Consider the following 9453-nt stretch of genomic DNA (forward strand, 5'->3'; position numbering starts at 1 on the left):
ACTTGTGATACAAACAGCTGCTGGACAAGTCACAAAAGAGATCTTAGCTGGCCAACTAAGATTTTTGAGGCCGCACATGCTTTGAGTTCTGAAGAAGTCCAGAAGGAAGACCTCCTATACTGCATGAGTGATGCTGTGTGAGCATGTGCAGGGAATATTACTAATAACTAAGTAAATCATCTTAATAAAGTTATATTAATAAACTTAATAATTAATAAATTGTTAATAAATAATCAATAAATAATATTAATTTTTATTCATTATTCATTATTATAAATTATAAATAAATAATTAATAAACTTAATAAACTTATATTAAACTTTTGTTTTGGTTTCATGCTTGAGTTGCTTCATATGCTGCTCTCATAATCTTACAGTGCAGGATTGATTATTCTGGCTCACCTGCATTTGCAGGATCCAATGCTTTCAAAAACACGAGCACTGTCCTTTCATGTGTGTGTGCAATGTCATGATGTTCATATAAAAGGACCTAGCGTCATGACAGTGCAATGCTGCTTTTGACATTTGCTCCTCTCCTTCCCCCCTGCCTGCAGACACCTTGGTTTTAGCCTGTAGTGGTTGTTAAATAAAGTCACTTCAACAGAACTGTGCATCAACATTTCACATAACCATTCTGTGCATAATCGTATCTCTCTTTCAGCTCAAAACAGTTGTAACTATTGTCTTTGCCACATTGTGTGGATCCATTCATTTTTCAGTTCCACTTTGATGGGCTGCAAATGATTCAGCTCTGGAGGTCTTGGGAAGAAGTCCTATTTCTGTTTAAAGATCTGCGGGTGCCTAATTTTTCTTTTTGACTGTCCTGAACTGTGGGTGGGAATTGTAGAGATTCTTTCACAGAACTAAAGCAACTGGAAACCTTGTTCTCATTAATGTTGACCTATGTGGTTAGGAAATAGCTAAGTTAATAAACAATGCCGGCACCTTTAACAGATTAATAATTCCCTTTATTGTTTGGTGTTGACATTTCTACTTTGTAGACTTTTGTCATGTTGTTCTAATTTGTTGTCCCACTGGATTTTATGTTCTTTGCCACTGGTACCAAGAGAGGCAGACCAGGGAAAACCTGAAAGGGAAACACAAGCGTGTTTCTGGTTTTGGGAAAAGGCTTACTAGGTGGCCTGGGGTCTAAGGATAATTTCATCCAGAATGGAAAAGTGATTAAAAACTACTCTTCTGGATGTTGCCTGCACTGAAAGAATTGAGGCAATGACCCTTTGTTTGAATGGTAAAAGATCTGTCCAAAGTAGACAGATTACTGCATACAAGAGATGAAATTTAGGGTGCATATCGAGGATGGGAGTGGGCTTAAGATCTGACTTTTCAGACCTCCCAGACATCTTAGGGGAGCTGTGGAGGTGTATTAGTATAGGTCCCATACCTTATAGTGGTTTCTGTGAAGGTGGGCCTTGATGGTGACTCAGCAATGGACATTTGAAGATATCACTGGGAGAGAGAGACAGTGGAGAACCTGACGGAGAAATATGCCTTCATCACGGGGTGTGACACTGGCTTTCGGAACCAGCTGCCCAGGGAGCTGGATGCCCGGGGTCTGCGCATGTTGGCCGCATGTCTCACTCCGGAAGGGGCAGAATAGCTGGAAAAAGTCACATCGGACCGGTTAAAAACCACCCTGCTGGATGTCACCAGCACTGAGAGTGTTGCGGCAGCAACTGAGTGGGTGAAAACATGTGTGGGGAACAAAGGTACTGTGTTGGTTAACTCTTACTCTGTGTCCTCAGTGTGCCCCAAAATTCCCCCTTTTTTTTATTAGCATGCCAATATCGTCATGACTTTCTTGCCTAAATTAATAAGCCATTTTTAGAAGATGGTAATCAGTCAAGGTTGCAGGTAGTTTTCTCCAAAGTCTCTCACGTGGTATGGAATCATGGGTGGCCTTTAGATCAATGAAAACAATGTAAAGGTTCCATTGGGAAGACTATAATATTTCTTGGCTAGGTGGGGCAATATTGTGAATTAGTCCACAGGGGATTGACCAGGTCTAAACCCTGCCTGGTCTGGGGCCAAATTATTCTCACAAAGCACCCAGTGCAAAAGGTCACAGTACAAAAATCTGGTGTATAATTTACTGATCCCAGATAAGGGACTAATAAGGTGATAGTTTAAAGGATTGAACTTCTCCCCTCTTTTGTATATAGGAAGAATGATAGAATTAAACCATTTTTTGAAGATCTGTAAGATGTTATTTGTGGCAGGAAAAAAGGGAACTAGCACAGATGCGCACCAAGCAGAGTAGATTTTAAGCAATCCGGTGAAATTATGTCTTTTCCGGGGGTTTTACTATTTTTCAGTTGGGAACTTAAGTTTTGGACTAGAGTGGCAAAATATAAGAACCGCAACTTGAAGGTATATTAAATAGGCCATGGAAATATCTTTGTTAAAGCCTGCTGGAGCTTATTCCAGGTCTTTAATGGATAACGTCTCTTTCTTCTCCTTGAGAAGCCTCTTCTAACTCTTTTTAGAGTACAAAGGTTTTCCCGAGAAGAAGGATCACACATATCGGGGTATTATCGTTATTTTCCCTGCAACACATTCTCTATCAAAGCAGGGTTTAGTCTGCTCTTTGAATTGAAGAAGAGAAAAAAGCTGACCATATTTTAGATATTTCTGAGGTAAACCAATAATTTGTTGGAATATACTAATTATTTCATAAATATTGCTAGCCACACTTATAGATGGTTTCAAATGAACAGCTGCTGGGGCTCCAAAAAATTGAGCCACAGCCACAGACAGCTTATTAGACCCTGTTCTGTTTTTCTTCAGCTCATATAAATCTTCTGCTTCTTAGACCATCCTGGACAAAATTAACTGTTGGTGGCAAGGGAATCAAGGGCTTGTAAAGATTGGCTCTGCTCAGTTAATAATGAAGGAGCCTCCCAGGATATGTGGTCTCTTGCTGGATGGAAAGGCAGAGAAATGTTTACAATGAGAGGCAAAAACATTCATCATTAACATAGAATGTAGTGCAGCGCCCCTCTATAGCCCCAAAAGGTTTATTCACCCTCTGGGTCACCAGGCTTAGATCCATGAAGGATCTTCAAATAAATGTTTGTGGCCAACTGTAGCAGTCCCTGTCTCTGCAAGATTCTATTACTGTAACCTTATAATAAACCTTATAATATTATAATATTAGCATTCATCACTTTGGATTCCTAGTCTGGTCTATTCTGAAGGGCTGACATTTTCTTGACAAATTTGGGGTTAGGAATCTTGATTCTATGGGAGGATGGATGGATGGATGGATGGATGGATGGATGGATGGATGGATGGATGGATGGATGGATGGATGGATGGACGGACGGACCGGCAGACAGACAGACAGACAGACAGACAGACAGACAGACAGACAGACAGATAGATAGATAGATAGATAGATAGATAGATGGAAAAATAATAAAATAAAGCTGGAAACTTGCCCCCCTCCCCCTTGCCTCTCCTCACTCTCTTTTCTCCACTACCTTCTGCCATTCTTTGCTCCTGCAAAACAGGGTCAGCTCCAAGCTATTGCATGACCCAAGAGTGACCATGTTCCACTACCAAAAATAGCCCTCTATCATATGGAAACAATGGGAGAGCCATCACCTGTCTGCTTAAGGGTTTGCCGTGGTTCTTATCTCACCATAGAAAAACCATTTATCCCCCATTTAACACCTATCCAAACCTATCCTCCAATCAGAGCCCTCAGATTTCCCACCTCTCAACCTCAAAAGTATATAAATTCTATGCTTTTCTATTGTTCAGGGTCCCTCTTTCTTGAAAGCAGGCCCCCAACGTTCATTGCAATAAACATGGCTCTTCTTCTCAGAGCTATGCTCCTGTCTTTGGCAAAAATTCCACGACAGATAGATAGATATGGAAGATGGATGGATGGATGGATGGATGGATGGATGGATGGATGGATGGATGGATAAACTTGTCTTATCTCCTCTGATTCCACAGGACTTTGGGGACTGATAAACAATGCAGGTATTGCTTACCCAACAGCTCCCAACGAGTGGCTGACCAAGAAGGACTTTGTATCAGTGCTGGACGTCAACCTGCTTGGGTTAATTGATGTCGCGCTTCACATGCTGCCCTTTGTAAGGAAGGCCAAAGGGAGGGTAGTCAACGTGTCCAGTGTTCTGGGAAGACTGTCGTGCTATGGAGGAGGCTATCCTATATCCAAATACAGGGTGGAAGCCTTTTCTGACAGTCTGAGGTAAAGTAAACGCTGAAGAGTTCTCATCTGTGTTTCAACTAAAGCCAAAATACAAGCCCAGCTATCCGGAACCCTTTTTACTTGTCAGGACCCTCACAAAAGACTTCCAAGCTACACGCTGGGCTCGTCCTATTGCTGGGTAGAGAGGAGTTCCCTGATGGGATCGGTTCGGAGGCAAAGGGGCTCAGGCGCAGGAAGTCACAGCTGTGTATGCCAGATGGCCTGTCCTCTTCAGTGTCAGTATAAGATACTACTGTATATGAATATGTATGTGTGTGTGTGTGTGTGCAGGGATGGATAGATAGATAGATAGATAGATAGATAGATAGATAGATAGATAGATAGATAGATAGTAGAGAAAGACCAGAAGACAGCGGGAGTGATAGATGTAGCAGTGCCAAGTGACAGCAACATTAGGAAGAAGGAGCATGAGAAGCTGGAGAAGTACCAGGGGTCCCAGTGGTGGTAGGAGCACTCGGGGCTGTGACTCCTAAGCTGGGAGAGGGGCTCCAACAGATCCCAGGAACAACCTCAGAGCTCTCTGTGCAGAAGAGTGGAGTGCTGGGAACAGCTAAGATCCTGCGCAGAACCCTCAAACTCCCAGACCTCTGGTAGAGGACCCGAGATTGAGGAAGACACACACCACCCAGGGAGGTGAGAGGGGAATTTTTTTTTTAGGTATATATAAATAAAGTCAATGGGGAAACTGGCAAGAGGTCACAAATGATTGTGTGACTGTGGGACACTGCAACCACATGGGATTTGCCTAAGAACAGCAACTAGGACAGCCAGAACTGCCATCATAAGTTGGCACAGTCACATGATGTCACACATTACCACCGTGTTGTTTAGTAATGAAGTTTCTGGTCCCAATTACTGTCAGAAACCGAGGACTACATATATTGCATTTTGTAAAGTCTGTCTTTCATGTGGATATTATACCTTAAGATCCTGTGTTTACTGTAACTATTTTTGTTAGCCAGTTTGAATGCTTTTTGTATCCCATTTAGAGACCGTGGGGTAAAGATGTTTTAATTAAACATAAACAGTAAGACTGGTATTATATAAATTACCCCATCAACTGAATGCAACTGAAATGCACTGGCATTTCTTCTTCTAGCCACAGAGTTGTCCTGACCAGTTTAAAACCTGAGGTATCCGCCTCTCTGCAGTGGTCCCAAAGGAAGGCGCCATTTGGAAATCGGTTTCATGAAAACAATGGGAAATGTCTAGCGAAGGTTCCTAGCAAGGCATGTCAATCGGACAGGGAAGGCACCTTTATATTTGGGGGACAGTTTCTGTCACCCTTCTGAACCTCCTTTTAGAGAATTCCAGCAGAAGAGGGCAATTTTCTGTATTTGATGCTTGTGGGAGCAGGACATTGAATGTTATGGATCCTTGGTCTAAGAACAAGCCCTTTCTTTTGTCCTTATTGCTTTGGTCTCAATCCAGGCAAGAGATGCAGACTTTTGGGGTCCAAGCCAGCATGGCTGAACCTGGTGGTTTTTCAACATCAATCTACAATCATCAGCAGGAGTCCTTGCAGAGAATATGGCGCCAGCTGGCCCCAGACATTCAAGAAAGCTATGGGCGGAAGTTCTTGAAAATGTGTGAGTTAAAGGGGAAAGAGCTTGTGGGGAAGGCTGTTTGGTGGTAACCGAGAAAGTGCTAGAGGGCCAGGTATGCAGGGCAGCCATGGGGTCATGGTTTAACTTGCTTTCCTTCAGTCTGTGAAGTGTCCCAAAAATGTGCCAGCATGATCTTCTCTGTCCCAACACTCAATTTCTCTTCTGCTTTGGAACTGCAGCTGGCGAGTAGTGATGTCCTGGGAGCGGTTATGTGGGAAGAGTTAAGGGAAGTGATGTGTGGAAATCCTGTAGGAGGTAAGTTTGGGGTGTGCAACACACGAGGCCATTCCTCCCTTACCCAGTAACCACATTTTCCTGCCATGTTCTCATGAACTTCCCTGAGGCAGTTTAATGTCATCTGTAGCTATTCCAGTTTTAAAGTCATGTGTTTCAACTGCTTCCAATGTCATTTTTTTTGTTGTGGATGCTATCTGGCATCGTTTGCTGACCACTTTGTTCCTAAAGCAGTCATGATCTGCCCAGTACAACCTACTATAGGTGGTCCTTTCCCTCTTGTAAATGGTCACTCTCCGCAGTGGCCTGGCTGGTAGATCTTGTTTTAACTCAGCAGCCTGGAGGAGCCCTTGTTCACAATTCCTCTCTTTACAATTCTCTCATTTTTCCCCTCTCTTTCAACCTCTTTCAGCCCATCGCCCATTCCTTTCTATGTCCGCTGAGTGGTCCTTCTTTGGCTCTGCCCCCCCCCCCTTGTGCAATAGATTATCCCCTGAGGGCTGGGGGCTCCAACCTGCTAGTTGTGGTAAGGCTGAATAGACCACTGTGCTCCACTGAGTGTTGAGGTGCTCTGAGTAGTCCTGTTTGACATGATTTCCTTTAGTTTATTACATCACTTCTTACTTACTTTATTCCTTTTTTGAAATGTCTTGGTGTTTGGAATTTGTTTTATTATATGATAAGTGTGTTATTGTAAACCACCTAGAATTTCTGGATTGAGCACCACACAAACATTTGAAGAAATAAATATATGATGACAATTTCAACATGTTGATAAGCTTAACTATCCATGGAGAGTCAGTTTGCCACTGATTTTAAAAGCCAGGGCTATTACTAGAAGCTTCACAATTTCTCATGGATGAGTTTCTGTGCTTAATGCTTTTCATACCTAGATTGCAAGATGGTGCAACTTTCCAAGACGTCTGGTGAGAAGAACCTTCGTTTGGTGACGGACCGTATAGAGCATGGCTTAACATCCCACCATCCTCGTGCTCGCTACTCTGCTGGCTGGGATGCAAAGCTGCTCTGCCTGCCTGCCTGCCTGCCTGCCTGCCTGCCTGCCTCTTATTGGCCAAGCTGGGTGGTGGACTGGCTGTTTCTAATTGTTTTGTATGTAACAGCACACACAAGTTAGATTGTCTCACTACTAACTTGAGAAGCTAGCCATCATTTAGAAGAGAAGATGTGGTTTTCCATCCTGCCTGGATCCCAAGAGTTCATTTCAACAAGTTGGCATCTCTCACTTTTGCAAACATTCAACAAATGTTTAAACATGGAAGGGGTCTACCAATTGTTCAAGTTGTCTTCTAAATGAAGTCCATTAAAGAGCTTCCTTCAATTTGTTTGACACATTTTTCTTTTGTTGCTACCTTGTTGTCTCATCTTAAGCTAAAAATGGGATTTTAAAGAATTAAAAGCTATAAATAAATAAATCACACAAAAACAGCCATTAGCTTGAGTATTATTTCATGGTATACAAGAACCAGATTCAGTGCCAGAAAAGAGAAATTGGCAGAGAATGCGGGAAACAGAAAATATCAACTTTAGTTCCACTGGAAACACTGAAACAATTAATTAATTAAATCACACAAAAACAGCCATTAACTTGATGTCCCGTTGATGCCAAACAGATGTCTGCGTGCACACAACACAAGTGAGAAATGGCTGGAAAGCAGCTTGAGACTGCTGGAGGACATGGCTGCTTTAAGACTTTGAGGAGAGATGCTCAGTTTGTGCCCAGCTGCTTTGTGAAACACTCCTTTGAAGTGTTTTGCATAATCCTGTCATCGTGTGGCATTTGCTACCTTTTAGCCTTTGAGGATTTAATGGGGCTGTGTTGTAGGGTAGAATAGATTTCAATACGAACAGAAGTGAAGGCAGTTGTATCTTTCTTGCAGACACAAGGCTTTTGCTTCTTTGTTTCTGTTGCTTTTTGGAAGGCTGCAGTATGGATCAGCTGTGGTCAGAAAACCCCTGTTCATCAACATTTTCTGCAAAGAACTGAAAAGCTAAGTAAAAGTGACTTGTAGAATGTGGCCAACTATCTCAGTGTTTTCCATTCTGCTTTCCTTTCATTTTTTGTATTCCTAAGAGCCAAGGGCTATAACACACCATTTTGATATTCGTAGCACTACTCATGGCTCTATCCGCTGGCCCAGAATCAATTCTGCACCTCACTGTTCTTGTGCTGTTATCTGTGTGTGTCAGTTGAGCTGATTGATTTCTGGCTGAATTCTGATGGAATCCAAAGCTGGAGCTATCAGATCTGGGCTGCAGAAATCCAGAAGGCCAGTAGATGGTAATAGCAGGTAATCGCTCGTTGTGTCTCTGCTGCCATCAAATGATCACTGGGAATTTTGCCCCTGGGAGCCTCATCCAAACAAAGTGTCTTGAGGGCTTCAGGGTTTCCCAGAGATTGACCCAAGACATGGTACTGAAGACACCTCTGGAGAGTCTTTTTTTAAAAAAAATAGAAAATTAAAACAGGAGAGGAAATCATACTTTGGCGTATTTTCTAATTTCTTTGTCCCCACTCTCCCAGTTTCCTTAGTGAGAAATAGTTGAAAAGGAGCTACAAATGGGACTTGACTGATGCACGATTGCCAAGCCTTCCTAGGCTAAATTACGTCTCTGCGAGCAAAGTAAGTCTTTCCTCCTCTGGTCTGCCTCAGTATTGTGAACTCTGGAGTCCTGGCCAAATAAGAGCACTGCTGGACTGTCTTTCTCTTTAGCCTCCCGCCTGCCTGTTCTTAGTGTCTGCCTGTAGCGATCGTTGAGAACGTATCACCCCACCTCCCGAACGTCAGTCACTAACCCAGCAAACCAGCATGGTTAGGGGCTTTTGGAAATGTGGTGACATGATCTTGTATCACCTCTACCACTTTCGGAGGAAATGGTCACTACAGGGGGAATGGCGGCTTAGGAGCTGGGCAACCTGAGGTGCTTTCTGAGCGGGACACGGGGAACATGCTGCCACGAACCCCAGTTCTGCTGAATCCAGGATTTCTCCACTTTTCCTAGGAACAGCTCTCCCATCAGTCCCACAGGAGTGCCAAAGTGGTGCTCGGCGACCTTCGTCTAGTTTGGAAATTATTTTACAAAACCACCTCCGTCCTGAAAGACTGTGGCTGGCATGGAGCAACAACAACAACAAGGTAAAAGGTATGTGTGGTGAAATGGGCTGCAAATTTTGATTATAATATAAATATGGATATATGGGAGAAAATGTGGGTTCAGTTTACATTGTGTCACAATTTAAGAGAGAACTTTTATAAAATCATGAATCATTGGTATATGACACTGGTTAAATTTACAAAACTACAAAGTAATATCAAACCAATGTTGGCAGTGT

At 42.8% G+C, this 9453-nt stretch overlaps 1 pseudogene; it reads left to right on the forward strand.

Moving 5' to 3' along the window:
* Positions 1-1458: 1458 nt before the first annotated feature.
* On the forward strand, positions 1459-8662 carry LOC103064251 (retinol dehydrogenase 16-like; annotated as a pseudogene).
* Positions 8663-9453: the final 791 nt, after the last annotated feature.

This window comes from Python bivittatus, unplaced genomic scaffold (assembly GCF_059951505.1).
Source record: "Python bivittatus isolate LINGU-HERP-01145 unplaced genomic scaffold, Pbiv_v1 ctg000220_np1212, whole genome shotgun sequence".
NCBI classification, from domain to species: domain Eukaryota; kingdom Metazoa; phylum Chordata; class Lepidosauria; order Squamata; family Pythonidae; genus Python; species Python bivittatus.